Source organism: Apium graveolens, chromosome 7, assembly GCF_009905375.1.
Source record: "Apium graveolens cultivar Ventura chromosome 7, ASM990537v1, whole genome shotgun sequence".
Classification (NCBI taxonomy): Eukaryota; Viridiplantae; Streptophyta; class Magnoliopsida; order Apiales; family Apiaceae; genus Apium; species Apium graveolens.
In genome coordinates this window covers 55883413-55891071 of record NC_133653.1, presented here as the reverse complement: position 1 = coordinate 55891071, position 7659 = coordinate 55883413, and positions in this window count along the sequence as shown.

Sequence of the window (7659 nt, the reverse complement as noted above, 5' to 3'; positions counted from 1 at the left end):
GGGTTTATGATTTAGTGGGTTTTGATTGTGTATGATGACCTGAGTAGATTGTAATCGTTCTTGGCGTTATTTTGACACTGGAATCATCGTGTTTGGTTAAGGATTGAGTGAATTCGAGTTTTTGCCGGAAAACTCGAAGAAACCGCCGGCGTTAATGGCGATTCACGCCGGAAACGGAGTCGTGGGGATGATTTTGATACGTCAAATCGTTGTTGTTGTTGCTGTAGTAGACTGGAACTGAACAGTAGTAAAAATTGAGTCAGACGATTCGTAAATCACCTGGATTAGGGTCGCCGGAGTTTGTTCCCGGCCGCCGGAATCTGCACCGGCCGGCCTGTTCTTGAACGACCCGGTCGGGTCAGTTTCGACCCGGGATATAACCCGGTTTTGATCTTAATTTTCCCAAAATCCTATTTTGAAAGTGTTTCTGCATTTTCTGTTTTATTATAATTCAAAAATTCTATTTTTAATTTCTAAAAATTCATTTCTATTTTAAAAATCATTATTTTAATTATGAAAATTTATTTTAATTCAAAAATAAATCCAAATTATTTAATTAATTAATTTTAGTGAATAATTAATTATTTAATTAGTCAATTAATTTAAATGTTAATTGATTAATTAATTTAATTAGTTATTAATTAATTTTAATTGATTATTTAATTAGATTTAATTATTTAAAATTGATTTAAAAATTCTGAAAAATAGTTTCGAGCTTTAAGATATTATTTTAAATTATTTTCCAGGCTCGATAAATCTTATAAAATTATTTTAGGGTGTTTGAGCCCTATTATTTAATTATTAAATGATTCGGAGACCGTTTTAATTCCGAAAAATGTTCAAAAATTCATAATAAATAAACCGTTTATCTGTTTAATATGAAACGAACGCGTACAGACTCAGAAAAATATTCCGCTTTCATTAAAAATACTTTCGAGACCCAAATCCTTTTTGTTTCGAAAGGTCGTTTGTTTTACAAGTTATTCTGAGTCGATTATTGATCGAAAAATCATATTTTTGACCTGATTTCAATTTTAAACGTATCGAGTCGAACCTTTAGACGAACTGAGTCATATGTGATATGAATTATGTGATACGTGGATTATGTGCTTACGTGCTATGTGAATTATGTGCATATGTGGGTCAAGATTCCTGTGTTTGGCTGATATAATTATGTGTGTGGGCTATCGTATGGGTAGACGATAGGCTTTTGACGCGTAGTTCGTCGAGTGGTTATCAATTAGACGATTAAAGTTCTATATTTTAATTATAGATGCGGATCATTCGAATTGATCGGGACAAGACGTTGGATAAAGAATGAGATGGAATGGTATTGGGTATCTGGCTTCTAGCAATCGCAGGAGCAGCATATCAGTCAAGTGTTGAAAAGAAGGACGGTGATGTTTTAAGACAGAATTTCAGAATAGATGCGTGTTTGCGGGTGTGACTAACTGCTAAAAACCCAAAGGCAAGTACCCCTGATTTCACTTATTGTTCAAGTGATGTTTATTTCGAATCACAGTATGCAAGTATCCCTATCATCACTTATTGTTCAAGTGATATTTATTTAAAATCTTATCATGCAAGTATTGCTTTTCCTATTCTCAGTTCAAGATAGATAAATGTTTTATATATCGCTGAATTAAATAATTCTGTTTATGCAAGTACCCTCTGCTATTCTATGTTCAGAATAGTTAAATGTTTTACTTATCAAATTACAGGATTTATAAATATTTTGGATTTTGAGAAAGGTGATTTTATTGCGAGAATTCATGCCCAAGTGATTGGGGGAATAAAAATTATTTAGGATGTCGAAGGATTCGGCTCCTTTTTCAATAAAAAGGTTTTTAAGATTCTAATGGTTACTGGTTACTGGTTCCAGCGTAGGTGATCGAGATATCGGTCCAGCTGTAATATCTTTCTTTCAAGGCTAGTTATGCCTTTTCTGGCGCCCTATAGGTACCGTATGTCTTCGGGATACGGGTAGTACCTATACTTACGGTATGGCTGCGGGATACCGGTGTTGTTTCACGACTCATCATCGGGAACAGCATGAAATGTTATTTGTTCCAATCTAAATTGATATCTAAATTTCTTTATTGTTTTGATAATCATAGAATAAATGATTTATCAACTGATTCTGTTTTGGATTAAAAGTACTGATTCTATTTTGGATTAAAAGTGAATTGCGGTTTTGATTCAGATTCTGATTTATGTTGATACTTACGTTGTTGTTAAATATCAAAGGTGGTATTAGTATAGATGATTGATGTTGACTTCAGTATGGGTGTTGTGAGCATCAAAGTTCGTATTGATATCTAATTTGATATGACAACAAAATAAGTATTAATATTAAGAGTTGAGTTTTGAGTAAAGTTTATGATTCAATCCATAATCATTGTTTCATGTTATTGTGGTTTACGATATTTCCATAAACACTATTTTACGAGTTTTATTCTCATCAAGATTCAAAGTATTGCTGAAGCCTTTCGCTTGGAAAGTATCAAAAAGAGTTTTATGATTCAGCAATTATGATTTGATTTTAAAAATGTTCTGCGCTTATGCAGATGTCCATTTTATATCAAAACGACCCTATATATGCTATAATTAACTTGCTGAGCATTTCTTTCGCTCATACTTGCCTGTTTTTAAATTTAACCTCCAGTGAGGATTAGCTCGTGCTGTTTAATTCCGTAATTCAAGGAAGCAAAGAAGAAGCTCTTGGAAGGTGGTTGGTCCAGGGTTTGCGATCTAGTGTAAGTTTTATTGTATAAAGTTGTTTATATTATATTATATTATAGTTTTGTATTTTATTTGGGCCTAGTATACTTCATTTCGAAGTTATACTAGTGGGTTTAGTTTTGAGTTGGAATTTATTTAAAAGAGTTTTAAAAGAAAGCGAAAAATTTATTGTGGAATTTGGATTTCTTGTTTCTAGAACTGTAACCTTAAAAGATCTTGGATTAGTTGGGGTCATTTTTGATAATTATCTTCCGCTGGCATTTATTTATTGATTTAACAGGTTAATTTGGATTGAAGTTTTATAGTGACGACCAAATCTTCTGACCCCGGATTTGGGGGCGTGACAGGTTGGTATCAGAGCTGAGGTTATAGTAAACTAGAAACGAGAGTGTGTAGGAGTGTGTATAGCTATGTGAGGACGTTTGAGCTCATATCGAGTTCCTGTTGGACTATTGAATATAGTACCAACGAGTAAGTTAAGATAGGCGTATTCGTTTGAAATGGTTGTGTTGAGCTGGATAGAACTCTTGGCATTTGCAAATTTCTATGGTGGAATCTTTCGAGACTACTACGATTCGACGACGATGAAGATTATCGATATGTTTGGAACGTGAAGAAGTGTCTAGAAATGGGTGACGAGTCAACAGAAGAATTCAAATAGAAGATAAATATTAAGACCTTGGTAATACTTTCTCTTTTATAATTCCTTTTGACATCTCTAAAAAAAAAAAGGTAATTGTTAGAGGATATATTCCCTAACACTCATTTTCAATCATAATTATGTTTTAAATGTGCCAGAGTCTGTCAGGAAGCCTATTTTTCAGGTTTTGATAGCTCTGTCAACTTATGATAATTAATTCCACTTTTCTTATTTGGTGGATAGTTTCTTGGTGATGTGACACCATTTGCTCATTTGGTGACATAATTTTGTTCTCTGGATTTCATTTCCTTCAGAAATATCAGCTTTGAAATCTTTCCAATTTTATTCATTTGATCTTGGATTCCTTTGATATTCTCTTATTCTAACTGAGATGAACAACCCTATCTATAGGGGACACAAGGTATACTTGTCTGTGTGATAGGAGTTGGATGGGACGCCATCACTTGTGTGTATTGTGAATACATGAAGGTTAACAGCCTTTAGTAGTGTCTTAATTTGGACACGCAATACCAAGTTCGTTTGATCATATTGATCTCTCAGTTATTCTTTTATTTCAACAATATTTTTCTCAAATTCAGATTTTGGTTCCATGGTGATATGAAATTCTTTTCTTTTCTATGATTATATCATCCCAAATATTCGAAGGTATGCCAATCAAGTTAAGTTGAGTATCCTGGTCAAGTCAAAGTAAGGCGGTATGACGGAAAGTTGGTTAGAAAACCCTTAGTGCTTTCTTCTGCTGATTCCGAGGACGGAATCCTTATAAGGTGGATAGATTGTAATATCCCATATTTTCAAATCTTATTATTATAATTATTTGGAATTATTTATGTGATTTTACGTGAATTTTGGTGAATTATCTGATAAGTGGAATTGATGTTTGGGTGTTTAGATATAATATTATTTGAGTATTTGAATTTTTATATGTCCAGAATAAAATATAAATAATTGTGGTATTTTTCTGGTAATTTTTGGACTGTTATATGATTTTATAATGATTTATGAATTATTAATTATTTTCTGAATAATTACAGAAAAATTATTTTATAAAGCCGGGAATCATCCGACTTCAACTGTTTTTGCGTTTTTACAACCCGAAACTCTTCCGAAAACTCCTTCCTAACCTAATCGGGTAATTCCGGACATTTTTCGTGTTTTGACTTTTTCGATTCGGATTACGGTTTAACCCGTGCGCGGCCCGGCGCAAGATTTTCGATACGATAGTTATTTCGGTAATCAATAAAACCCGTATTTTCGAGAGACGGGATATTTTTATATTATTCTCGTATATAATGTTTTATAAAAAGCTCGGTTTTGATAATTATCTAATTTTGGTATTGAATCGGATCGTTATTGCAGTTACTTAGCGGCTAAGCAACTAATTTAACGATCCAAAACGATCCAAAACGATCCAGAACGATCCAATATTCCATAAATATAAATAGCCTATTTCTTATTTCGTTTATTCCGTTTATTCATTTGCAACCAGTTAAAACACCGTAAATACAGAGAAAAACCCGAGAAAACCGATACGTTCCCGAGAATCAAACACACGAACGAAGGCGTTATCGAACTCCGATTCGGGCGTGCAGCATATCAAAACGAAGCTCTCGGAATCCTCTATCTGAATCAATCATCAGTTTCCTTCCAGAAATCACAGTAATTTTCTTATTTAATTATTTATATTCGAATTATTTGATAATTAAATTACGAATTTTTGTTCTTGATGTTGTTGAGGTGATTTGATGCTTCCATGTTGTAGAGCATGTTTTTCTGGTCAATTTGGTATATTATATGTCAAAAATAGAGTTCAATATCATATAGAAATTAAGGTTTGATTTTCTGAAAATTCTTTGAATATGTGTTCTTGGTGTTCTTGGAGAATTCCGAGAATCAAAGTCAATTTTGAAGGTGTTATTGAACACCAAATCACAAGTATGAATAACCAAAATGAATCACAGATGATTCTCTATCATTTTATATCATCAAATCGTTTCAAGAGTTGTTAAATTTTAAAAACAATTTTTAGGGTAATATTCGAATTTTTGGGGGTTTATGATTTAGTGGGTTTTGATTGTGTATGATGACCTGAGTAGATTGTAATCGTTCTTGGCGTTATTTTGACACTGGAATCATCGTGTTTGGTTAAGGATTGAGTGAATTCGAGTTTTTGCCGGAAAACTCGAAGAAACCGCCGGCGTTAATGGCGATTCTCGCCGGAAACGGAGTCGTGGGGATGATTTTGATACGTCAAATCGTTGTTGTTGTTGCTGTAGTAGACTGGAACTGAACAGTAGTAAGAATTGAGTCAGACGATTCGTAAATCACCTGGATTAGGGTCGCCGGAGTTTGTTCCCGGCCGCCGGAATCTGCACCGGCCGGCCTGTTCTTGAACGACCCGGTCGGGTCAGTTTCGACCCGGGATATAACCCGGTTTTGATCTTAATTTTCCCAAAATCCTATTTTGAAAGTGTTTCTGCATTTTCTGTTTTATTATAATTCAAAAATTCTATTTTTAATTTCTAAAAATTCATTTCTATTTTAAAAATCATTATTTTAATTCTGAAAATTTATTTTAATTCAAAAATAAATACAAATTATTTAATTAATTAATTTTAGTGAATAATTAATTATTTAATTAGTCAATTAATTTAAATGTTAATTGATTAATTAATTTAATTAGTTATTAATTAATTTTAATTGATTATTTAATTAGATTTAATTATTTAAAATTGATTTAAAAATTCTGAAAAATAGTTTCGAGCTTTAAGATATTATTTTAAATTATTTTCCAGGCTCGATAAATCTTATAAAATTATTTTAGGGTGTTTGAGCCCTATTATTTAATTATTAAATGATTCGGAGACCGTTTTAATTCCGAAAAATATTCAAAAATTCATAATAAATAAACCGTTTATCTGTTTAATATGAAACGAACGCGTACAGACTCAGAAAAATATTCCGCTTTCATTAAAAATACTTTCGAGACCCAAATCCTTTTTGTTTCGAAAGGTCGTTTGTTTTACAAGTTATTCTGAGTCGATTATTGATCGAAAAATCATATTTTTGACCTGATTTCAATTTTAAACGTATCGAGTCGAACCTTTAGACGAACTGAGTCATATGTGATATGAATTATGTGATACGTGGATTATGTACTTACGTGCTATGTGAATTATGTGCATATGTGGGTCAAGATTCCTGTGTTTGGCTGATATAATTATGTGTGTGGGCTATCGTATGGGTAGACGATAGGCTTTTGACGCGTAGTTCGTCGAGTGGTTATCAATTAGACGATTAAAGTTCTATATTTTAATTATAGATGCGGATCATTCGAGTTGATCGGGACAAGACGTTGGATAAAGAATGAGATGGAATGGTATTGGGTATCTGGCTTCAAGCAATCGCAGGAGCAGCATATCAGTCAAGTGTTGAAAAGAAGGACGGTGATGTTTTAAGACAGAATTTCAGAATAGATGCGTGTTTGCGGGTGTGACTAACTGCTAAAAACCCAAAGGCAAGTACCCCTGATTTCACTTATTGTTCAAGTGATGTTTATTTCGAATCACAGTATGCAAGTATCCCTATCATCACTTATTGTTCAAGTGATATTTATTTAAAATCTTATCATGCAAGTATTGCTTTTCCTATTCTCAGTTCAAGATAGATAAATGTTTTATATATCGCTGAATTAAATAATTCTGTTTATGCAAGTACCCTCTGCTATTCTATGTTCAGAATAGTTAAATGTTTTACTTATCAAATTACTGGATTTATAAATATTTTGGATTTTGAGAAAGGTGATTTTATTGCGAGAATTCATGCCCAAGTGATTGGGGGAATAAAAATTATTTAGGATGTCGAAGGATTCGGCTCCTTTTTCAATAAAAAGGTTTTTAAGATTCTAATGGTTACTGGTTACTGGTTACTGGTTCCAGCGTAGGTGATCGAGATATCGGTCCAGCTGTAATATCTTTCTTTCAAGGCTAGTTATGCCTTTTCTGGCGCCCTATAGGTACCGTATGTCTTCGGGATACGGGTAGTACCTATACTTACGGTATGGCTGCGGGATACCGGTGTTGTTTCACGACTCATCATCGGTAACAGCATGAAATGTTATTTGTTCCAATCTAAATTGATATCTAAATTTCTTTATTATTTTGATAATCATAGAATAAATGATTTATCAACTGATTCTGTTTTGGATTAAAAGTACTGATTCTATTTTGGATTAAAAGTGAATTGCGGTTTTGATT